Below are 26,512 nucleotides of genomic sequence, written 5' to 3'. Positions count from 1 at the left end.
TAAGGTTACTTGGATCCCACAAGTGACAGAACAAATGTAGCCATCCTTAAAGGTAAAGCAATTCGGCCGGGTGCGGTGGCTCAAGCCTGTAATCCTAGCACTTTGGGAGGCCGAGATGGGCGGATTGCGAGGTCAGGAGATTGAGACCATCCTGGCTAACACAGTGAAACCCCGCCTCTACTAAAAATACAAAAAACTAGCCGGGCGAGGTGGCGGGCGCCTGTAGTCCCAGCTACTTGGGAGGCTGAGGCAGGAGAATGGTGTAAACCCGGGAGGCGGAGCTTGCAGTGAGCTGAGATCCGGCCACTGCACTCCAGCCTGGGCGACAGAGCGAGACTCCGTCTCAACAACAACAACAACAACAACAACAACAACAACAACAACAAAAGTAAAGCAATTCATTCAGAAATTTGTGGCCATCTTGTCACTAAGAAGCATTCATGTAGATGGCAAGTGGCCTCGTTCGTGTATGTATATGGGTATTAAGTATGTGTGCTATGATGTGTGTGTGTAAACACACATACATGCACATATACTTAATACCCATAAGCATTAGGGTATTTACTAATGGGTATTAAGTACCCTAAATTTACTAATGGGTATTAAGTATTAATTGTGTGTTTAAACTCAGAATTTAAACACTCAATTTGGACGGGCATGGTGGCTCATGCCTGTAATCCCAGCACTTTGGGAGGTGAAGCAGGGCGGATCATGAGGTCAAGAGTTTGAGATCAGCTTGACCAACATGGTGAAACTGTCTCTACTAAAAATACAAAAATTAGCCAGGCATGGTGGTGCACATCTGTAGTCCCAGCTACTCAGGAGGCTTAGGCAGAAGAATCGCTTGAATCTGGGAGGTGTAGGTTGCAATGAGCCAAGATCGTGCCACTGCACTCCAGCCTGGGTGACAGAGTGAGACTCCATCTCAAAAACAAACAAACAAACAAAACATACAATTTAATTAATATTACAGTTGTTTTCTCTGGAACCATATATTTAGAAACTACTAGTGATATGGTTTGGTTGTGTCTTCACCCAGATCTCACCTTGAATTGCAAAAATCCCCACGTGTCAAGAGCAGGGCCAGGCAGAGGTAACTGAAGCATGGGGGTGTTTCCCCTATACTGTCCTTATGGTAATGAATAAGTCTCATGAGCTCTGATAATTTTATAAATGGGAGTTTCCCTGCATAAGCTCTCTTGCCTGCCACCATGTAAGACATGACTTTGCTCTTCATTCACCTTCTGCCATGATTGTGAGGCCTTCCCAGCCATGTGGAACTGTGAGTCAATTAAACTTCTTTCCTTTATAAGCTACCCAGTCTCAAGTATGTCTTTATTAGCAACATGAGAACAGACTAATACAACTAGTTATTTTCAGTGTTCAAAAATGAAATTTTCTTAGTATGATAGTATAATTTATCTTGTACCGTAACATCTGATGCAAGGTTATTGATGTTTTCACCACTTATACTTAGAAACATCTTCATTGTCTACCAATTTGCATATATCTGCCTACTATGAGGACGGCAAGAGCAGAACTGGCTCAGGAGACAGTGACTCAGGCTTTGTCTGAAATTAGTTACTGATTGGCTGTGTTTCCTGAACCAGGTAGTTTACTGCTCTGGATTTTAGTTTCTATTTCTTTAAGAGATTTAGAGGCCAGGCGCCGTGGCTCACTCCTGTAATCCCAGCACTTTGGGAGGCCAAGGCAGGCGGATTACCTGAGGTCAGGAGTTCAAGACCAACCTGGCCAACATGGTGAACCTTGTCTCTACTAAAAATACAAAAATAAGCCGGGTGCAGTGATGAGGGCCTGTAACCCCAGCTACTCAGGAGGCTGAGGCAGGAGAATCACTTGAACATGGGAGGCAGAGGTTGCGGTGAGCCGAGATCATGCCACTGCACTCCAGCCTGGGTGACAGAGTGAGACTTTGTTCCCCCTGCCACAAAAAAAAGAGATTTAGAGCCATATGATATCTTATTCCTCTTATCATCCTTAGGTTCCATAGGTCATGATAGAGTCTCCAGGGAATAAGGATCTTTCTCTTAAGTTACACAAAGCCCTAGAAATGGTAATCATTTATTGGAAAAACATATGAATATAGAAGACATCATTGTATTGAGTTTTATAAAAACTCTTCAGCAACCTATGCATGGGCCGACTGACATGTTTGCCTTGCCTCTATCCTGATTGTTTTCTCCTTTCACTTAGGAATAAGCTCTCGACATAAGGATCTCTGTAAATGCTTTTAGGTCTGTTAAGAAAATGCTGACTCAAATCAACTACAAGGGAGAGAAGAGTGAGAGTCACTTGTAGTTGTTTGTTTCTTTTTTTTTTTTATTTATTTTTTTAAATTTATTTATTATTATTATACTTTAAGTTGTAGGGTACATGTGCATAACGTGCAGGTTTGTTACATATGTATACTTGTGCCATGTTGGTGTGCTGCACCCATCAACTCATCATTTACATCAGGTATAACTCCCAATGCAATCCCTCCCCCCTCCCCCCTCCCCATGATAGGCCCCGGTGTGTGATGTTCCCCTTCCTGAGTCCAAGTGAGCTCATTGTTCAGTTCCCACCTATGAGTGAGAACATGCGGTGTTTGGTTTTCTGTTCCTGTGATAGCTTGCTAAGAATGATGGTTTCCAGCTGCATCCATGTCCCTACAAAGGACGCAAACTCATCCCTTTTGATGGCTGCATAGTATTCCATGGTGTATATGTGCCACATTTTCTTAATCCAATCTGTCACTGATGGACATTTGGGTTGATTCCAAGTCTTTGCTATTGTGAATAGTGCTGCAATAAACATACGTGTGCATGTGTCTTTATAGCAGCATAATTTATAATCCTTTGGGTATATACCCAGTAATGGGATGGCTGGGTCATATGGTACATCTAGTTCTAGATCCTTGAGGAATCGCCATACTGTTTTCCATAATGGTTGAACTAGTTTACAATCCCACCAACAGTGTAAAAGTGTTCCTATTTCTCCACATCCTCTCCAGCACCTGTTGTTTCCTGACTTTTTAATGATCGCCATTCTAACTGGTGTGAGATGGTATCTCATTGTGGTTTTGATTTGCATTTCTCTGATGGCCAGTGATGATGAACATTTTTTCATGTGTCTGTTGGCTGTATGAATGTCTTCTTTTGAGAAATGTCTGTTCATATCCTTTGCCCACTTTTTGATGGGGTTGTTTGTTTTTTTCTTGTAAATTTGTTTGAGTTCTTTGTAGGTTCTGGATATTAGCCCTTTGTCAGATGAGTAGATTGCAAAAATTTTCTCCCATTCTGTAGGTTGCCTGTTCACTCTGATGGTAGTTTCTTTTGCTGTGCAGAAGCTCTTTAGTTTAATGAGATCCCATTTGTCAATTTTGGCTTTTGCTGCCGTTGCTTTTGGTGTTTTAGACATGAAGTCTTTGCCCATGCCTATGTCCTGAATGGTACTACCTAGGTTTTCCTCTAGGATTTTTATGGTATTAGGTCTAACATTTAAGTCTCTAATCCATCTTGAATTAATTTTCGTATAAGGAGTAAGGAAAGGATCCAGTTTCAGCTTTCTACTTATGGCTAGCCAATTTTCCCAGCACCATTTATTAAATAGGGAATCCTTTCCCCATTTCTTGTTTCTCTCAGGTTTGTCAAAGATCAGATGGCTGTAGATGTGTGGTATTATTTCTGAGGACTCTGTTCTGTTCCATTGGTCTATATCTCTGTTTTGGTACCAGTACCATGCTGTTTTGGTTACTGTAGCCTTGTAGTATAGTTTGAAGTCAGGTAGCGTGATGCCTCCAGCTTTGTTCTTTTGACTTAGGATTGTCTTGGAGATGCGGGCTCTTTTTTGGTTCCATATGAACTTTAAAGCAGTTTTTTCCAATTCTGTGAAGAAACTCATTGGTAGCTTGATGGGGATGGCATTGAATCTATAAATTACCTTGGGCAGTATGGCCATTTTCACGATATTGATTCTTCCTATCCATGAGCATGGTAAGTTCTTCCATTTGTTTGTGTCCTCTTTGATTTCACTGAGCAGTGGTTTGTAGTTCTCCTTGAAGAGGTCCTTTACATCCCTTGTAAGTTGGATTCCTAGGTATTTTATTCTCTTTGAAGCAATTGTGAATGGAAGTTCATTCCTGATTTGGCTCTCTGTTTGTCTGTTACTGGTGTATAAGAATGCTTGTGATTTTTGCACATTAATTTTGTATCCTGAGACTTTGCTGAAGTTGCTTATCAGCTTAAGGAGATTTTGGGCTGAGACAATGGGGTTTTCTAAATATACAATCATGTCATCTGCAAACAGTGACAGTTTGACTTCTTCTTTTCCTAACTGAATACCCTTGATTTCTTTCTCTTGCCTGATTGCCCTAGCCAGAACTTCCAACACTATGTTGAATAGGAGTGGTGAGAGAGGGCATCCCTGTCTTGTGCCAGTTTTCAAAGGGAATTTTTCCAGTTTTTGCCCATTCAGTATGATATTGGCTGTGGGTTTGTCATAAATAGCTCTTATTATTTTGAGGTACGTTCCATCAATACCGAATTTATTGAGTGTTTTTAGCATGAAGGGCTGTTGAATTTTGTCAAAAGCCTTTTCTGCATCAATTGAGATAATCATGTGGTTCTTGTCTTTGCTTCTGTTTATATGCTGGATTATGTTTATTGATTTGCGAATGTTGAACCAGCCTTGCATCCCAGGGATGAAGCCCACTTGATCATGGTGGATAAGCTTTTTGATGTGTTGCTGAATCCGGTTTGCCAGTATTTTATTGAGGATTTTTGCATCGATGTTCATCAGGGATATTGGTCTAAAATTCTCTTTTTTTGTTGTGTCTCTGCCAGGCTTTGGTATCAGGATGATGTTGGCCTCATAAAATGAGTTAGGGAGGATTCCCTCTTTTTCTATGGATTGGAATAGTTTCAGAAGGAATGGTACCAACTCCTCCTTGTACCTCTGGTAGAATTCAGCTGTGAATCCATCTGGTCCTGGACTTTTTTTGGTTGGTAGGCTATTAATTATTGCCTCAATTTCAGAGCCTGCTATTGGTCTATTCAGGGATTCAACTTCTTCCTGGTTTAGTCTTGGAAGAGTGTAAGTGTCCAGGAAATTATCCATTTCTTCTAGATTTTCCAGTTTATTTGCGTAGAGGTGTTTATAGTATTCTCTGATGATAGTTTGTATTTCTGTGGGGTCGGTGGTGATATCCCCTTTATCATTTTTAATTGCGTCGATTTGATTCTTCTCTCTTTTCTTCTTTATTAGTCTTGCTAGTGGTCTGTCAATTTTGTTGATCTTTTCAAAAAACCAACTCCTGGATTCATTGATTTTTTGGAGAGTTTTTTGTGTCTCTATCTCCTTCAGTTCTGCTCTGATCTTAGTTATTTCTTGCCTTCTGCTAGCTTTCGAATGTGTTTGCTCTTGCTTCTCTAGTTCTTTTAATTGTGATGTTAGAGTGTCAATTTTAGATCTTTCCTGCTTTCTCTTGTGGGCATTTAGTGCTATAAATTTCCCTCTACACACTGCTTTAAATGTGTCCCAGAGATTCTGGTATGTTGTATCTTTGTTCTCATTGGTTTCAAAGAACATCTTTATTTCTGCCTTCATTTCGTTATGTACCCAGTAGTCATTCAGGAGCAGGTTGTTCAGTTTCCATGTAGTTGAGCGGTTTTGATTGAGTTTCTTAGTCCTGAGTAGTAGTTTGATTGCACTGTGGTCTGAGAGACAGTTTGTTATAATTTCTGTTCTTGTACATTTGCTGAGGAGTGCTTTACTTCCAATTACGTGGTCGATTTTGGAGTAAGTACGATGTGGTGCTGAGAAGAATGTATATTCTGTTGATTTGGGGTGGAGAGTTCTATAGATGTCTATTAGGTCTGCTTGCTGCAGAGATGAGTTCAATTCCTGGATATCCTTGTTAACTTTCTGTCTCGTTGATCTGTCTAATGTTGACAGTGGAGTGTTGAAGTCTCCCATTATTATTGTATGGGAGTCTAAGTCTCTTTGTAAGTCTCTAAGGACTTGCTTTATGAATCTGGGTGCTCCTGTATTGGGTGCATATATGTTTAGGATAGTTAGCTCTTCCTGTTGAATTGATCCCTTTACCATTATGTAATGGCCTTCTTTGTCTCTTTTGATCTTTGATGGTTTAAAGTCTGTTTTATCAGAGACTAGTATTGCAACCCCCGCTTTTTTTTGTTCTCCATTTGCTTGGTAAATCTTCCTCCATCCCTTTATTTTGAGCCTATGTATGTCTCTGCGTGTGAGATGGGTCTCCTGAATACAGCAGACTGATGGGTCTTGACTCTTTATCCAGTTTGCCAGACTGTGTCTTTTAATTGGAGCATTTAGTCCATTTACATTTAAGGTTAAGATTGTTATGTGTGAACTTGATCCTGTCATTATGATATTAACTGGTTATTTTGCTCATTAGTTGATGCAGTTTCTTCCTAGCCTCGATGGTCTTTACATTTTGGCATGTTTTTGCAATGGCTGGTACTGGTTGTTCCTTTCCATGTTGAGTGCTTCCTTCAGGGTCTCTTGTAAGGCAGGCCTAGTGGTGACAAAATCTCTAAGCATTTGCTTATCTGTAAAGGATTTTATTTCTCCTTCACTTATGAAACTTAGTTTGGCTGGATATGAAATTCTGGGTTTAAAATTCTTTTCTTTAAGAATGTTGAATATTGGCCCCCACTCTCTTCTGGCTTGGAGAGTTTCTGCCGAGAGATCTGCTGTTAGTCTGATGGGCTTCCCTTTGTGGGTAACCCGACCTTTCTCTCTGGCTGCCCTTAAGATTTTTTCCTTCATTTCAACTTTGGTGAATCTGGCAATTATGTGTCTTGGAGTTGCTCTTCTCGAGGAGTATCTTTGTGGCGTTCTCTGTATTTCCTGGATTTGAATGTTGGCCTGCCCTACTAGGTTGGGGAAGTTCTCCTGGATGATATCCTGAAGAGTGTTTTCCAACTTGGTGCCATTTTCCCCCTCACTTTCAGGCACCCCAATCAGACGTAGATTTGGTCTTTTTACATAATCCCATACTTCTTGCAGGCTTTGTTCATTTCTCTTTCTTCTTTTTTCTTTTGGTTTCTCTTCTCGCTTCATTTCATTCATTTGATCCTCAATCGCAGATACTCTTTCTTCCAGTTGATCGAGTCGGTTACTGAAGCTTGTGCATTTGTCACGTATTTCTCGTGTCATGGTTTTCATCTCTTTCATTTCGTTTATGACCTTCTCTGCATTAATTACTCTAGCCATCAATTCTTCCACTTTTTTTTCAAGATTTTTAGTTTCTTTGCGCTGGGTACGTAATTCCTCCTTTAGCTCTGAGAAGTTTGATGGACTGAAGCCTTCTTCTCTCATCTCGTCAAAGTCATTCTCCGTCCAGCTTTGATCCGTTGCTGGCGATGAGCTGCGCTCCTTTGCCGGGGGAGATGCGCTCTTATTTTTGGAATTTCCAGCTTTTCTGCCCTGCTTTTTCCCCATCTTTGTGGTTTTATCTGCCTCTGGTCTTTGATGATGGTGATGTACTGATGGGGTTTTGGTGTAGGTGTCCTTCCTGTTTGATAGTTTTCCTTCTAACAGTCAGGACCCTCAGCTGTAGGTCTGTTGGAGATTGCTTGAGGTCCACTCCAGACCCTGTTTGCCTGGGTATCAGCAGCAGAGGCTGCAGAAGACAGAATATTTCTGAACAGCGAGTGTACCTGTCTGATTCTTGCTTTGGAAGCTTCCTCTCAGGGGTGTACTCCACCCTGTGAGGTGTGGGGTGTCAGACTGCCCCTAGTGGGGGATGTCTCCCAGTTAGGCTACTCAGGGGTCAGGGACCCACTTAAGCAGGGAGTCTGTCCCTTCTCAGATCTCAACCTCCGTGTTGGGAGATCCACTGCTCTCTTCAAAGCTGTCAGACAGAGTTGTTTGCGTCTGCAGAGGTTTCGGCTGTGTTTGTTATTGCCCTGTCCCCAGAGGTGGAGTCTACAGAGACAGGCAGGTTTCCTTGAGCTGCTGTGAGCTCCACCCAGTTCGAGCTTCCCAGCAGCTTTGTTTACCTACTTAAGCCTCAGCAATGGCGGGCGCCCCTCCCCCAGCCTCGCTGCTGCCTTGCCGGTAGATCACAGACTGCTGTGCTAGCAATGAGGGAGGCTCCGTGGGTGTGGGACCCTCCCGGCCAGGTGTGGGATATGATCTCCTGGTGTGCCTGTTTGCTTAAAGCGCAGTATTGGGGTGGGAGTTACCCGATTTTCCAGGTGTTGTGTGTCTCAGTTCCCCTGGCTAGGAAAAGGGATTCCCTTCCCCCTTGCGCTTCCCAGGTGAGGCAATGCCTCGCCCTGCTTCAGCTCTCGCTGGTCGGGCTGCAGCAGCTGACCAGCACTGATCGTCCGGCACTCCCCAGTGAGATGAACCCAGTACCTCAGTTGAAAATGCAGAAATCACCGGTCTTCTGTGTCGCTCGCGCTGGGAGTTGGAGACTGGAGCTGTTCCTATGCGGCCATCTTGCTCCGCCCCCCAGTTGTTTGTTTCTTAAATTCTTAGTGACCAAAAATATGAGAGAGATGGGGAGGTGAGAGAGACAGAGAGAGAGAGAGAGAGAAAAGGGAGTGGGGGAGAAGAGGGAGAATATTTGCTGCTGCAATAAAACCAGTTGTTTTGTTCATATAATAATTTTTAAAAACATTTTGCTCAACTTTTCTCTTGAATAAAATACTTATAGCTACTTTAAGGATTTTGAGTTGAAGCAGAATTACTCAATGTGGAAAAGGTTAATTTATAATGGAAACTAAAAAAGATGAAGAAAGAGGGATGCATGGGTAGCAGGAGAGTAAAGGAAATGTAGGAGCTAATTTGCTTGGTTTTAGAGATGATAAAATTTTAATGTCAATCAAACCTTGTATATGATTCTTCTTATATTATGTATATTTACCTTTCTTGAAGTTGACTAGTTTTCGGAGACAAGAAATGTTATACTTTGCTGATCAGTTTAAGATGCCATGAACTTTTTTGAAAGCAATTTGGCAACATGCATTAATAATTTTAAAAAATTATACCATTTGATCTAATAATTCTACTTTTAGAAATCTATCCTAAGGGAAAAAATATAAAAAATGAAGAAAAAATAATAAACAAAAGATGTTTCTTGCTAGGCTATTTTTAATATCAATCTGTCCAAAGTAAAAATATGTTTTTACTTTGTTCCTTTCCAGGCCAGATTCCATAATCTATTATTATAATTATTCTCTTGTAAATACGTTCATTCCTCTGTCTACCTTTCTTTTGTGTCACTCGCCTGGCTAACCCTAACACTGAATAAGCCCAACTCTTTACTCTCTGTCAGTTCCTAACCTTGGCGGAGAGAACCACAGTCCAGTGGAATAATAGAACTATCAATTCATGATTATCAACCTCAACCACTATTTATGTGCTTGATATATATGCCAAATTCAGTGACAATTTCTACTCCTTCTCTTAGTCAATCTAAGCACCAACACTCTCTTTTTCATGAAACACCCTGAAACCTTCCTTTGGTTTCTGTAGCATCATGGTTTCCTTGTTTCCTTCCTGCATTTCTGGAGTCTCCCTTATCTTTTACCTGTCCTTTAAGTTTTCCACTTCTTTAGACCTCAGTCTTTGAGCTCTTCTTTCTTCACTGTGTTCTTTTGCTTTCAGTGACCATAGGAATCCCCTTGGCTTTACATGCAACCTCTATAATGCAGATGTCCCAAATGTATCTCTTCAGCCCAGCCCTTTCACCACGTCTCAGACTCCAACATCCAAATACCTATTTGTCAGAGCCACTTGGCCCTCCACTGTCATCGCTGGCTCCCGCCATTCCCTCCGGGTCTGCTCTTCTTTTAAAAAATGCAGATTCCACATAAAGAAATTAAGAATGTCCCTTAATATTTTGGTGAATTTCCTATTGGGCAAATCATAGCTATTTGTGAAGAGAAATACAAATATTAGAAAATAGAATGAACCAACTTAGAACCAAAAAACTTGAGAACTTTCTTATCCAAATTCATGACTTGGGTGTTTGCAGTTTAAGCTTCTGGTTTAATAAATGCAAATGTTAGAAAATACAAAACATGGAATACTATTAGGAGCTCATAGTGTACCTAATGTAATTTGAACATTATTTTTTAAAAAACCACAATACAAATCCTTACCAGTTCCCTAGGCTTTTACATCTATAATTTAGACAAACAGAACACATAGCAGAGGTAAATATGCTTATTTCTCAGAGGAATAGATTCACAGAAATCCCCATTTGCAGAAATGCACCCGGGATTAGTAACATTAGTGCAGACATTCCACTTATGTATATATGTTTTAAAAACACCCTGAGGCATACAGGAAAAATAACTGCCTCTGTTTTGTGTGGTTGTCCTTTGGGAGAAGTAGAGTTGATATGTGAACATTAACAAGATGCATTTACTTTTGAAAAGTAGATCAGCTCAAAATTGTGAGTCATAAACAATTTTCTAGCTCAGTGGTTCTCAGCCTTTGGAAATATGAGAACAGCTTTTTAACATTAAAAAAAATTAGAGATCTCCTTCCCATAAAAACAAAGCAACACTAAACAAACACCTCACACAAAATCACAGTAGCTTTGATGTGTTCATTTCTTTCAGTTGAGGAGATAAAGAGAAAAAAGTGTTACTATTAATTTGGTAATTCTTTAAGAAACTTGTATTCTTTCTCTTTTCTCTTGATTTCCTTCTATGTTTGTGTTTACTTTTTTGTTAATATACTGTATTTTTGATATGTCACTTTAAATTATTTGTGGTAAGAGTAAGAAGAAAAGTAATTTAGTAATCTTTTTATTGGATAAATTATTTTTAAAGAGAATAAGTACTTTATATTTAAACTATTTGAAACTACATATGCACATAGGTTAAGAAATCAGAAATCCCTCTACAGGGATATTAATAAAAAACAGCCACTCGCTGGTATCCCTATCCATTCTCCCAAATTTCTACTCCTCTGCAGCATTTTCAACTAATAGAGCTGTTCTTAAAAATACCTTTTCTCCATATCTCTACATAGCAGATTTATATTGTTACTTCTTTTGCTACAACTTTGTTACTGAACTTTTGTAGTTTTAGTCATAATGCATTACTTGATATCCTTTGCTTCATAGCTTCTCTTTTGATCTACCATACATGTTTACTTCCATTCTTCTCCTGCTCTCCCAGTGAAGCAGAGCACAAATTTGGTTAGATCAATATTTAATGTTATTTTGACTATAAAAGTGCTATTTACAGATAAACCAACCGGTATACTATGATTACTTTTTCTTTCTTGTAAAATACTTTATTTTCCTTGGAGTTAATACTCATTGTTTACTTAGTTGTTTTCTATGCTTATCCCTAATTCAATCCCAAATTCTGTCAGTTGTCCAAATTTAGTCAGCCACATTAAATTTTGTCTAGTCATCTTTTCGAAAAAATTCCTCTTGGAGCCTTCCAACTTATCCTAAACCCTCCTGGTTACTCTCAAGACTTGGTCCAGAGTTATGTTCTTGGGAATCCCCCCATCTCCCTACAGATTTTTTTAACTTCTCTATTATGTTGGATTGCCTGTTTTTGGTTCCCTTGTTTTCCTGTTTCTTAGTTTACTCCTTTGTTTTGATTGAACATGTTCTTTGGTAGTCTTCTGAGAAAGACGTATTCAAAAAAAGTTTTTTTTTCATCTCTCACATCAGAAAATATTTTTGGCCAGGCGCGGTGGCTCACGCCTGTAATGCCAACACTTTGGGAGGCTGAGGCGGGTGGATCATGAGGTCACGAGATCGAGACCATCCTGGCTAACACGGTGAAACCCCGTCTCTACTAAAAAAATACAAAAGAATTAGCCGGGCGTGGTGACGGGTGAAACCCCATCTCTACTAAATACACAAAAAATTAGCCGGGCATGGTGGTGGGCACCTGTAGTCCCAGCTACTCGGGAGGCTGAGGCAGGAGAATGGCGTGAACCCAGGAGGCAGAGCTTGCAGTGAGCCGAGATCGCGCCAATGCACTCCAGCATGGGTGACAGAGTGAGACTCCACCTCAGAAAAAAAAAAGAAAAAAGAAAAAAGAAAATATTTTTATTTTATTTGGACATTTTTTCAATAGTTTAGATATAGAATTCTAGGTTGGAAATCGTTTCCCCTTAAAATTTTGGGTTCTATCTACTAGTATTTTTGAATGATGCAATACTGTTCTCTTAATCAAAAAGAACAAAACATTAGTGTTTTTAGACTCTTCTCTGCTTTATTGTTGTTCTGAAATTTCACAATGGTATGCCTTCATTGATGTCTATATTCATTCATTATATTGGAACTTTGTGTCCCTTTCAATGTTAAAACTAATTTCCTTCAATTATGGGAAAATTATTTTGAATTACTTTCTTAACTATTTACTCTTTTTTTTTCTCTGTTCTCTGTTTCTGGATTTTCTGTTATTTGGATCTTTGTTCTACTGGACTTTCCTAATTTTTCTGTTTTTTATTAAATAAATTTCCATTTTCTATCCTTTTGTCTTTTATTTTCTGGAAGATATTACTTTCTGGAAGATTTATTCTTCCTTCTACTGAGTTTTACATTTGTGCTTTCATATTTTTGATTTCTCAGAACTCTTTTTTATCCTCTGCCTATATTTTTATTTGTGTCTTATTCTTACTTCATGGATGTAATACATTCTCTTATTCCTTTCAGAATATTAGGGATATTTTTTGAAGATTTTTTTCTTTCTGGATTGCATCTATCTCCTGTAAGTTGCTTTCTTTTCTGTTAGTTGCTTTGATTTCTGTATTTCATATGAGATACTTTCCTTACTTTCCTTATATGCCTGGTGATCATTACCTATCTACTCATTTTTAAATGGGACATTAAAAAGCTGATAGGAAGATTCATGCCTGTGAATGGAACTGACTATCATGGCCATCTTCTGATATCAGTATAAGGCCATCTTTTTGTATCAGTATCCTTAGGACTTTCTTCTTGAGCTAGTATAAATTTCCAGATTCAGATTACCTTACATTATTAGAAAATACTTTTACTCTGACATTTATTCAGTAGTGTAGGTATAGAATTCTAGATTCTCTAATCTTCCTGGTATGTTTGTACCCAATTTTCAATAACAGGGAGGGGAAGGGTCCTCAGATTTGATATGTAAACTTTTACTTAATTCTACCCATGTAATTACATAGAATGATTTTTCTTAGGCTCTTTCAATGTAAAGAATCATCCCATAAAAGCAGGAGGGATTCCGATCTAAAGTTTGGTTCAGATGTTGGGACTGATGATGCCACACACACATGAAAAAGCTATTGTGAGGTTTATTACTTACAGAATTGAGGTCTCTAGGAAGAGCAGGGCAGGCCTCTTAAGCAGATCCTAAATGGCTTGAAAGAGCTAGGAAAGGAGACTGGAATGGGTGTTTATTGCTGTTGATGCTAGCCCAGGTGAGGGTTCACTCGCAAAGAGGATTGCATGGCTTGAATCTCCCATCAGTGCCAAAGCAGGGAGCCCCCAAGCTTTCTTATCAGCTTGCCTAGATGTGGGACACAAGAGGAAGAAGGAAGGTGAAGGTTAATGAAATGAATCCTCATTATAGGAATGCTCTGGACAGAGGTCAGAACATTTAAGAATGGCTTCCACTTTCAGAAAATATTACAAGAGGGGATTATCTTACCCAGGTCTGAGATAGAGAAAGACTTAAATTTGAAAGCTCCAATTTTCCCTTTGTACGGCTAATGATGAGGCCAGGAGTATGTATGTGATTCTACTGCTAGGAAAACTTGTTAAATGATCTTTCATATGCAATGGCTTTCAGAGTGTGAGAGATCACCAGCAGCATCAGCAGTTCCAGAGAATTCATTACAAATGCAAATTCTCTGGGGATGAGGCCTTACAATATTGGTTTTAACAACCCTTCCTGTGATGCTAATATGTGCTCAAATTTGAGGACTTTAGATGTAGAGTATGCAAACTAATCCATGTCTAGGAAGGAGCTGGAGAACTAAATGGGCGTAAAGAAAGAAAAGGACTTATGAATTTTTTATTGGCAAGTGGAAGAGATAGAAAGACAGGTCATGTCCCTGGGAAGAACAGGTACAGGGGAAGATTCCTGGAAAGAGGAGAGGAGCCCTGCAACACGGCAGGAGGCTAGGGTCTGAGGAGGAAGAGAGCTGGTGAGAATTTCCAAGAGGTAGGGATGGTTAAAGACGTCTTAAGATGGTGATATGTGACACTCTGCTTTATGCTTTCTATGTTGTAATATTTCTCCCTCAGTCATGTGTGATCAGTAGAAGTCAATTATACTGGTGAGATGTGGTGGCTCACGCCTGTAATCTCAGCACTTTGGGAGGCTGAGATGGGCAGGTCACTTGAGGTCAGGAGTTCAAGACCAGTTTGGCCAACATGGCAAAAGCCCATCTCTACTAAAAATACAAAAACTAGCCAGGCATGGTGGCACATGTCTGTAGTCCCAGCTACTCGGGGGGCTGAGGTATGAGAATTGCTTGTACCCAGGAGGTGGGGGTTGCAGAGAGCTGAGATCGTGCCACTGCACTCCAACCTAGGCAACAGAGTGAGACTCTCTTGACTCTCTTTCAAAAAAAAAAAAAAAAAAAAAAAAGAAGTCAACTACACCTACACACAACCAAGTTGTATTAGACAGTGGGGAATGAAGGAGAAGAGGTCAAGGAGGAAAAAAAAATTACCATTACTCTGTGCAGAGAGAGGATGTCTTTTTAATTTTTTCTTATCAATGCATTCAGTATTCACTGACTGACTGACTAAATAAATGAAATGTCTGAGTACTTTTAGATGGAAAGAACTTAGGCCTATTTTTTTAAAGAAGTAATTTGTTGCCTTAAGCATATCATATATTAAAAATAGAAATAAAAAAAGATTATGTATTTTATTTTTTAAAATGCAGATAGCAAAATATGTGAATCCCTTTATACAGACTAGCTATATAAATTATGTATGCAAATTCCTTATAGAGTGTACCTATTTTTATAAATATTTATATAAATTATAGTGTCTACATTTTCTTTGAAAGTTGTTAAACTCTTATTCCTATAAACAGATGTCTTATAAGCTTTTAGAATACTTTTTCTTATTTTTTAAAAAAGTTAAACATTTTTACTAGGGATTATTGGAAAGGAAAAATAATCCAAAAAGAATAATTAAAGTTATTCATAATAATACACCTAGAAATGACAGGAATCATGTAGAATTTTATAGTTGGAAGGGCCCCTCTGTGTTAATTGCATACCTGTTATTTTACAGAACTCCTTGCCCTCCTAACTTCTTCAGAGTCTTCCCTTCCACACGTTTATTGATTTAGACCAAAACATCAGCATTAATTGTTATCCCTCCTCACTGTATTAGTCTATTCCCACATTGCTATAAGGAAATACTCGAGACTGGGTAATTAATAAAGGGAAAAGGTTTAATTGACTCACAGTTCTGCACGGCTGGGAAGGCCTCAGGAAACTTACAATCATGGCGGAAGGGGAAGAGGCACGTCTTACATGACGACTGGTGAGAGAGAATGCGCACGTAGGAGAAACTGTGAAACACTTATGAAACCATCAGATCTCGTGAGAGCTCACTATCACAAGAACAGTATGGGGGAAACTGCCCCCCATGATCCAATCACCTCCCACCAGATCCTGCCCTCGACATGTGGGAATTATGGAGATTACAATTCAAGATGAGATTTGGGTGGGGAGACAGAACCTAACCATATCCAGGAGGTGGGGTTTGCATATAAATCACTCTGCATAGTTCTCCATCATTACCATTGTGGTAGGAAAAAAGGCCCAAACCCCTTCCTTGAAGAAGCTATGCTCTTGCACGTGTGACTTTTTTTTTGTTTTTACTATGTCTTTCTTGGTACAGATAGTCCCCAACATTTGGTGGTTTGACTCATGATTTTTCAACTTCATGATGGTATGAAAGTGATATACATTCAGTAGAAATGACACTTAAAATTTTGAAGTTTGATTTTTTCCTGGGCTTGTGATAGGTGGAAGGATACTTTCACATAATGCTGGGCAGCATAAGGGAGGTGCCATTCCCAGTCAACCAGCTGATGATGAGGGTAAACAGTAATTCCATTTTTCACTTTCAGTACAGTATTTAAAAAAATTACATGAGATATTTAACACTTTATTATAAAATACGCTTGCTGTTAGATGACTTTGCCCAACTGTAGGCTAATGTAAGTGCTCTGAGCATGTCTAAGGTAGGTCAGGCTAAGCTGTGATGTTCGGTAGGTGAGGTGCATTCAATGCATTTTTGACTTAACGATATTTTCCACTTAGGACAGACTTATCAGGACATAACCGCACTGTAAGGTGATAAGCATCTGTATCTATGGATCCCACTCTGTGAATTCATCCACTCTTCTGGCTTCCATGAGCTGAGGATCCTCAGCATATTTTTGAAGCCCAAATTTCTCTTCTGCAATAATTTATTTCTATCTGTCCTTTTGAGATTTCTTTTTGGATGCTTTTCTGTTTCCCCAAAGTCTTTATTTCAAGAATGGAATTCTGGTTTCCTCCAGCATGCTCCAAAAGAGTTCGGGTCTCCTGACTTAACTATTTGTGTTTGTGTCACTACCATTCTGGTAGGAAAAGAGACCAAAATCTCTGATGAGATTTCTTCCCGTCACTCCTGTGGTCTTCCAACTCTGTCTCTCATCTCTGATCTGGTCTACTGAGGCCCCTTGATCATTCTTTCATAATAGCATCTGTGCTGATTCTTTTCTGTTTTTTATTGATCCCTTCACACCTGGATCATTGTGATTGTTTCATGAATGGCCTCCCTACCTTGAGTCTCTCTTCCCCTCCACACCTCACTTCCAAGTGCTGCAGAATTAACCTTGTAAAAATACTGCTCTTACTCTGTAATTAACCTGTCCAGGAACCCCTGGGGGCTTCCTGTTGCCAAAAGGCTAAAATCTACAATCTTTGTCCCGGTGACCAACTCTTCTGCAATCCTTCAACCTCATCTTCTTCTATTTTTTAATGAAAAAAATATCTGTAACTAGGATATCCTGCTTCTGGTTTTTGAATTCTCCTGGCTTATTCTCTCCATGAGAGATTATATTGAATAAGGCTGTCTTCTTCAATTCCTATTCTAGATGCTAACATTGTATTTCCTCTGAATAACATTTTCTGATCAACTAACCCACAGCTATTTGTTTCTCATTTGAGCTTATAAAGCACTCGTTGTTCCATGAATTGGCTCTTAATCATAGAATAATAACACTACTCTCTGAGTAACTACTATGTGCCAGGCATTGTTCTAAGTCTCTCTTAGTTCATTTAACCTAGTCAATCAGATGAAGTAAGCATAATTATTACATCCACTTTGCAGTGGGAACAGAGGTACGGACAGGTTAAGTAACTGACTCAAGGTCATAGGATGGTAGAACTAGGATTTGAATCAAAACAATCTGGTTCAGAACCTGCCCTCTTTTCCACCCATACTGCCTCTCAGTCTACACTGCCTTCGATTGTTATTTCACTTTCTGTTTGTGCATGCCCATTTTTATATGTGTTGCGTTCCTAAAGAAAATGAATGCCCCTTGAAGGCAGGAACTATATCTTATATGCATTCTCTGAAAGGCCGAGCAGAGAGCTATGTGCTTAAATAAGCACTGAATGTGTGTTTGATTTGAATGGATTATGGAGCATTTTTTTTCCTTCCTGAGATAATGTAACTTTTTTTTCTGAGATGGAGTCTCGCTCTGTCACCCAGACTGGAGTGTAGTGGTGCGAACTCAGCTCACTACAAGCTCCATCTCCCAGGTTCACACCATTGTCCTGCCTCAACCTCCTGAGTAGCTGGGACTACAGGCACCCACCAGCACGCCCGGCTAATTTTTTGTATTTTTAGTAGAGATGGGGTTTCACTGAGTTAGCCAGGATGGTCTCGATCCTGACCTCGTGATCCGCCCACCTTGGCCTCCCAAAGTGCTGGGATTACAGGCATGAGCCACTGTGCCTGGCCAATATAGTTAATTTTTATGATTTGAAAAGATAGTCTCAAAATCAGATTTGACTAAGTTATGATGAAAAGAAAGGTAAAAATCAAGTGGTGAGCCAATGTCCTGGCCTCACCTCTTGGGTTCAGTGAAGTTAGATCATTTCACAAATTACACTGTGTCACATCTGAAAAGTAATGAGGGCTTAATGAGCCCACACAGTTCTTGCCTTTTTTTTTTTTTTTGTAGTGAGTGAAATGTAAACTTGGTTAAGACCTGTATGTCAGCAAATAAGAATTAACTAGCCTTGACTCTGTTGCAGCTGAATGACCATGATCGAAAATGCAATTACTCTTTCCCAGTGGTTTTTTTTTTTTCTTTTTTCTTTTTTTTCATTCTGAAGCCAAGTATGAGTTGGAGGAAAGGTGTGATAAAATTTTCCTATATTCTCAGGGGGTTCTCACTGACAGGCAGTTCAAGGAAAATGCAACAAAAACGCCTGCCATACCAGGAAAAGGCAAACAGCCAGAGGTATGGTAGAGAAGATATGCCTTTTAACACTCTGAATTGTATTACATGGTTACTTAAATCTGTATCATAACTTGTAACTTCTGTTTTTTTTTCTCTCTCTTTAGAAGGAAATTTCCTCAGAAGCACTTCAGATTACTTTAAATTACTTATCAGGCCAAACTGGGTAAAACTGTCTTTCTTAAGAGCCATTCACGTTTAAAATGTGGACATGGAGCTCCAACCCCATGCCAACTGAGTGTTTTAATAGCAGTTTTCTGATATTTTTCCAGTACTTTATAAGTGAAAGGGGATCCTTGTATTTATTTTGTGATTATTGTTTGCCCAAATAAAATTTGCCTCTTGCAAAGCACCAGTAGAGAAAATAAATCATTGAACATTGATTGCAGGTCATGAACTGCAGAGCCTATTGGGCAAAATACAGGGGATCAAAAGAATGTGAGCCTGGTCTTGGTAAAAAATGGCATTTACCTTCTAGTCATGAAGGCAGGATTGGATTTGAGGCCCATCTCCTTCAGCCACACATTCTTCTTTCAGACATCTCAGCAGTCTTGATAATATTCAGCTTTTGTTTATACTCGGTAGAGCCTAGATTTGATTTCCAGGGTTTGTCTTCCTTCCGTGACCTGAAAGAAAATCACTCTCAAGGCTGCCAGTTGTGGTCTGTAGGTTGTGCACCTGACTGGGACTGTGTAAGGTTACATAGTACCCAGCCTGCACATCGACACCTGTTGGCCCTGACCACTGTGTCTAGATTATTTCTGCCAATCGCCAATCTTACCTATTCTGTGTTGATATCATAGATTTAATACTCAGAGTTCTAAAGGAGGATTGCCTTACTTTTATCCCCATGTACTAACCATAAAAGATACAAAGTAAATGCCAGACATGGTGGCTCACACCTGTAATCCCAGCACTTTGGGAGGCTGAGGCAGGTGGATCACGAGGTCAGGAGTTTGGCACCATTTACTGAACATTCACTAAGTGCAAGAAGATACTAGACCTTGCCTTTAGAACTGCACTGTCCAATTCAGCGACCACTAGACACACATAGCCATTGTGCACTGGAAATGTGGCAAGTCCCAGTTGAGACATGCTATAGATATAAAACTCACTTTGAATTGTGAAGACCTCATACAAAAAAGTAACTATTTCATTATTAATGTTTCATATATTATATATCAAAATGATGTTTTAGATACATTAGATTATATACAATATATTAAGATAAGTCTTATATATGTGTATATATTATAATGTATTAAGATAATACACAATATACAATTAAGATTATATACAATATACTAAGATACATCTTATCTATTTCTTATTATTTTTTAAAGTCTGGCTACTAGAAAATTGAAAGTTATGTGTGTGACTTGCATTTGTGGGTCATATTATCTTTTTACTAGACAGTGTTTCTTTATAATTAATAGAAAGATAATGACATGTAAGCACATCACTGTAAGTCTGCGGGACAAGTGGTTTAAGCGGGGTACCTATGAAGTATGGAGAAGGGTGCAGCTAATGAGCTGGTGTGCTCAGGAAAAAAGGCCGAAGAGCCTAGAAGCAGTAGTAGGAAACAATAGAAATACTATTTTCATAGTTGCTCTTGATTTAGTTAAAATGGTGTATTGCTAATTTAGAATGGTTATTATTGATTTGTCTTGTTATCTGAATGACAACCGTATTTTTCTTATAAAAACGACTCAAACATCATGCATGCATTATCTCAGGGTACCACCAGATGGTGCTGTGTTCTAGGATTGAAAAAGGCTGGCAAGAAAAAGTGGCACTCTTGACTTTCAGTGGTTCCTAAGCTTTTCAAAAGGGCACTCGGAACATTTTTGAGCTTGCAGACCCAATATATGTATGTCTATTTAAAAAAAATAAATTATATACCTAATATTGCACTAATACATTGTGGCAATTATAAGATACACCTATAGAAAAATTGAAATATAAAAGGCTATGATAGACTGAAATTCTAATATTTCTTTCCTACACTACAATGAACCTCTTTTGGGGATTGCATATCCCTGAGGTGTGTGCATCTGCCCTTTGAGAACGCTGGTTTATTTAACAATTGTTGTATAATTTTATTTTATTTTTCATCTTTATAAAGATAAAAGTAACAACAAAAAATATAAAACAAAACCTTTTTTTACTACGCATGGGTATTAAAATATGGATCACAGTTACCTGTCAAACCATTTCAAACACTGAAATTAGAAAAAGTTAAGACTTTTTCCTGGGGGATCTTTGTATTTTTCAGTTTTAAACTAGATTTAGTGTAATGTATCAGAATCATAAATGGAATAAAATAGCAGACCAAGTCTAAATTTTTTTCTGTTATAAATTTTGTTGTTCAAAAATCAAAAATGTTAACTTTAAAGAGCATTAACAACCAAAGCAAAAGAATGGGTATAAATGCCAATGGTGCCCATATCAAATAAATATGTAGAATTGAATTTTTGACTGCTAATTTTCCTTTTGTGTTATTAATGTATTTATTTATTTATTTGGAATTAAATTTTTTAAAACCCTAAAAATCTCAAAACAAAGAGGAAAACTTTATTAGACTGACTTTATTAGAGGAATACAATTGCGGTTTTCCCTGATTTTACAGAACTATCTCTGTATAAAGTTTTATTTGTTTGCTTTTGTTTTTGGTTTTTTATTTGTATAAATTTTAAGAAGTACAATTGCAGTTTTATTACATGGATATATTGCATTGTGGTGAAATTTGGGCTTTTAGCACGCATATCACCTGAATAACATGCATTGTATCTATTAAGTAATTTCTCATTCTGTACCCCCTCCCACCATCCTACTGTTTGAGTCTTTAATGTCTATTACTCCGCACTATGTTCCTGTGTACACATTATTTAGCTTCCACTTATAAGTGAGAACATGCTCTATTTGACTTTCTGTTTCTGAGTTGTTTTACTTTAGATAATGGCCTCCAGTTTCTCCACGTTGTTGCAAAAGACATGATTTCATTTTTTTTTATGGCTGCCTAGTCTTCCATGCTGTATATATACCATGTTTTCTTTATCCATTCATCCGTTGATGGATACTTAGGTTGATTCCATAACTTTGCTATTGTGAATAGTGCTGTGATTAAACTATGAGTGCAGGTGTCTTTTTGACTGATTTCTTTATTTTGGGTAGATACCAGTAAATCCCAGTAGTCGGATTGCCAGGTTGAGTGGTAGTTCTATGTTTAGCTCTTTGAGAAATCTCCAAACTGTTCTCCATAGAGGTTGTACTAATTTACATTCTCATCAACAGTGTATAAACATTCTTTTTTATCCCTATCCTCACCAACATCCATTATTTTTTACTTTTTAATAATGGCTATTCTGACTGGTATAAGGTAATACGTCATTGTGGTTTTAATTTGCATTTATCTGATGATTAGGGTTGTTAGGCATTTTTTCATATGCTTTTAACTTTTGGATTTCAGAGAACAGGTGATCCTTGTTACTTAGGTGATTTTCACTGGCCAGATGATTCCCCCGGGTCAGGCCATCCCATGGTCAGGTGAGTTCATGATCAGGAGATCCCTGCTTGTCCAGTCAGCTGTGGTGGAGGCCGAGTCTGGATGACAGAGTATAAACGTGAAACCCAAATTTCAGAGAATAAGGATTATGGGCTAGGTAGAGACTCCAGCAGGCATCATCTACAGCAGGGGTACCCAGCCCCTGGGCCTCGGACTGGTACTGGTCTGTGGCCTGTTAGGAACCAGGTTGTGCATCAGGAGGTGAGCGGCAGGAGAGTAAGCATTACCACCTGTGCTCTGCCTTCTGTCACAGCTGCGGCATTAGATTCTCACAGGAGCCCAAACCCTATTGTGAATTGTGCATGCGAGGGATCTAGTTTGCCTGCTCCTTATGAGAATCTAATGTCCTAATGCCTGATGGTCTGAGGTGGAACAGTTTATTCCTGAAACCAACCGCCAACTGCCACCCCTGGTCAATGGAAAAATGATCTTCCACGAAACTGGTTCCTGGTGGCAAAAAGGTTGGGGACCACTGATCTACAGTAATTCCTGGCAATTACACCTGCATGATATTTTAAATCTTTTTTGTAAGACATGTACAGTGTGGTATCGATAAGGATGCTGGATTGGGAGTTATTGACCTTGGTAATCATTATGATACTCACGTGACCACTTTACTCATCAGTCTGAATTCATCTGGATACAAGCATAACACTAAGTCTCCCCATTAAAATCGACAAATCAATCAATTCATCCATAAAAATATGAACATTAAGGAAAGCCAGATAAACAAAATTGGTTACATGAGTATCATAATGATTACCAAGGTAATGAGTAGACATGGTTTATCAAAGTGAGGGGCAGAATGTAGGGAACAAAGCAAGCTGAGACCAATAAAGGATCTACTTTTTTGTCAACCACAAATCAGGGTAAGTACGAGTGTTAGGCAATTAGGTTGATATTGTCCATGTCCTTGTATTAATCAGTTGTGTATTAATAAAGGAACAATTTTGAAAACCTCTTGCAGTTGACCTCTGAATTGCGTTTTCTGTTCGCTTTGGTCCTTGGCAGTAGCTGAGGAGTGGAATTTACGGCCTTGTTTAGCAGCACTTTACAGAGCAAATCATGCCCAGGGGATTCTGTCATCCTAATTTTATTCATTGAATCAGGAGGAAGTCAATATCTCCATAGCTTTGGAGGTTGGATTCTGTCAGAATGAGGTGAGTGGAAGACCATGTGGATCATTTCTATTTATTTAAAATTCAAGGCCAGACATAATAAAATTAGAGGAACTTGATAAGTTAATTTTCGTCTCCTAGGAAAGCACTGTCCTAGAACCCAGCCCACCTGATTTTGCCGATGAGTCAACTTCGAAGCGTGCCTCATTCCGGAAAGTGAATCACGTAATCACAGTAAGTTACACACATAACAGGCATAGATGGCTCCTTGCTGTTATGTTTAAGCCAGTGGTGTACCACCTTTTCTGTCTGTAATTCTTCACATTTGTCAGATTAGGTCAATATAAAGGGCTGCACTTTTTTGACAAGGATGTGGTTGCCATGTTAGCTTCTTATGCCCTTAACTGTCATTTTGAAGATCAAGTTTAATTTCCCAGACTTTGGATTGAAGAAAAACTCAATTCCCAGTTAGCTTTACGTGGCTACAACATTATGACACACTTCTATCGAGAAATATAAAGGTAATTCCTATGATTGACACTAGGATTTTCCTGGCTTTGTGTGTAGTTTACATGTGTGTTGTACAATGATATCCGTAATGCCACTAGACCGGGCTCCGTTAGTTCTGTTTTAGTTATCGTATTAGTCTGTTGTGCCTTATTATACAGGAATACCTGAGGTTGGGCAATTGAAAAAGAAAAGAGGGTTGTTTGGCTCACAGTTCTGCAAGCTGTATAAGCATAGCACCAGCAACTGCTTGGCTTCTGCAGAGGCTCCTGGAAGCTTCCAGTCATGGTGGAAGGTGAAGGGAAGGCAGGGATGTCACATGTTGGAAAAGGAAGCAAGAGAGAGGGGAGGGAGGCACCAGACTCTTTAAACAACCAGCTCTCACATGAACTAATAGATCAAGAACTCACTCAGTTCCACAGGGGATTCCTGAGGGCTCTACTCTCATGACCCAAACACTTCCTAACCAGCCCGCCTCCAACACTGGGGGTCACATTTCAATGAAATTTGGAGGGACTGACATCCAAACTATATCAGTTGTAATTGATTACATTAGTGAATTTTCACTATTTTACTGGTGGCTCTTAGGATAAAACTTCAAGGATTTTAATATTAACCTATGACACATGTTAGCTTGCGACAGAACCAAGCCTTTAGTATCACCCAAACTACCAGGCAACATGTGACTTTTTTTACATGGCAGAATATACTTCATTGTATACCAAGACCAGCTCTGTCCGGGAGACCTTAACCGCGTGGCACTAGAGGAATTAAAGACACACACACAGAAATATGGAGGTGTGAACTGGGAAATCAGGGGTCTCAAAGCCTTCAGAGCTGAGAGCACTGAACAGAGATTTATCAAGGTATTTAGTAACAGCAAGTCAGTCATTAGCTTTGTTTCTATAGATGTTAGATTAACTAAAAGTATCCCTTATGGGAAACGAAGGGATGGGTGGAAATAAAGGGATGGGTTGGGCTAGTTATGTGTAGCAGGAGCATGTCCTTAAGGCACAGATCACTCATGCTATTGTTTGTGGTTTAAGAAGGCCTTTAAGCAGTTTCCGCCCTGGATGGGCCAGGTGTTCCTTCCCCTCATTCTGGTAAACCCACAACCTTTCAGCGTGGGCATTATGGCCATCATGAGCATGTCACAGTGCTGCAGAGATTTTGTTTATGGCCAGTTTTGGGGCCAGTTTATGGCCAGATTTTAGGGGGCCTGTTCCCAACAACTGTATTTCCATGTTCCGCAAAGTTTTTTGGGCATAGGGCACTGATATTAATGAAAATTTATATTTATGTATCATGTAAATATTTAAATTGTTTAAGTGCATTTTGGCATTATGCACTTCATAAATATATGTTGTAATTGTTAAAAATATTAGGTAAAAAATAAATATAAATTGCAGTTATGATCATTTCTTTTTGCCTACCCTGGGGGTATGTGCTTTCTATTTGGACTTTTCTGCCAAGGTCACAAAATCATGATTACATCCACCTTTCATATAACTAGGGAAATAAAAACAAACCAACATTACCATTCTGGAAAGAACTTTTCTGAGTCTTTTTGTCCAACTACTTGTTTTTTAGGCACAATTAGGAGATTGTTTCTAAGACAATATTAATAATTAATTCTATGTGGTTTTCAAAGTTTAAATTTTAAAGAACTCACTCAATCATGTGACAGAGAATAATTATCTCAAATAACAGGAAAAGCATGTAAGTGATGACATGACTGTGATTCATTTCCTCTGTGTGGTCACTGTTTGACTTTTTGGGATCAAATGTTCACTTGAGAGCCAGGGGTGCCTGGGACCTGGGAAAAAATGCATCCCTGCCCAGGATCCTCATTCTGTGAGTCACACACACAAAACCAAGGGTTGGTGAGTGACAACTAAGACCAAGGTTGGAACCTGCTCATAGAAGAAGCTTCATTTGGTCCTTCTCCAGCAGCACCTATATAGCCACTTCTAATCCATAATTCGAGGGATGGAAGGGCATATTCAGTTTTTCTTCCTTGGTAATTTGAAACCAACTTGATAACAGCTTGTTCAAATGAGGAATGGATAGAACATCTGTTTAAATCAACCCTCAGAGTGAGAGACGGAACTTTTGTGTGCCTAATATTCCCATTGGCTAACCCAGTGCTTAAGCCTCCATATCATGGCTTCTGAGAGCTTTCACCCAAATGCCCAGTGTGAAGGCATGGTCCTGTCAGGAGTGGTTTTTCTGCTTGGAGATGGCTTTTGCTTCACATCTTTCTATTCTCCAAGGCTGTTTACTTCGCCACCTATCGAGAAAGAATTTTTTTTTTTTTTTTTTTTTTACGATTCCATAATTTTTTAGTACTGGAAAAATTTTCAGTGTTTTCACATACATTATTTCATTTTATGTTCATAATCCTTCAGGGTAAATAGGGTAGGTTGTTGGTGTCCGTATATTATGGATAATGAATCAGAGATTTAGAGAGGGTAAATCTGATTTCTACTGCAAACAAAAGGCAGAAAAATTATAGCAGAGGAAGCATATTTCATTCTAGTTTTCAGCATATCTAGATTAATTCTGGTTTATTTTTAATTTCAGCTGAATATGATACACTTCCTCAACTGCTGTCCTGGGGTTCATTGAGGTGGAGCCACCTAGACATCATATACATGCCTTGGCTGCATTTACATCTCACCCCTCCTGCTTCCCCAAGTATAATCACCCCAGTGCTATTAAACAGATTATAAGAAAATGAAGTGTTCAGTGCTAACTCCAAAATTCCAGGCGCTATGATACTGCTGCACACATCCAAAGGGACTTCCTACTTTAAGAAG

The 26,512-nt window shown here is 39.1% G+C and overlaps 1 long non-coding RNA gene across 1 annotated transcript; it reads left to right on the top strand.

Moving 5' to 3' along the window:
• The first annotated feature begins 28 nt into the window (after positions 1–28).
• On the top strand, positions 29–26,420 carry LOC139363382 (uncharacterized). Its single transcript, XR_011623643.1, has 5 exons — positions 29–52; positions 21,973–22,049; positions 23,328–23,420; positions 24,397–24,559; positions 26,277–26,420. It is a non-coding gene; the product is annotated as an uncharacterized lncRNA (long non-coding RNA).
• The last annotated feature ends 92 nt before the right edge of the window (positions 26,421–26,512 follow it).

Source organism: Macaca nemestrina, chromosome 5 (assembly GCF_043159975.1).
Source record: "Macaca nemestrina isolate mMacNem1 chromosome 5, mMacNem.hap1, whole genome shotgun sequence".
NCBI classification, from domain to species: Eukaryota; Metazoa; Chordata; class Mammalia; order Primates; family Cercopithecidae; genus Macaca; species Macaca nemestrina.
This window is presented reverse-complemented; position numbering and strand designations above follow the sequence as displayed.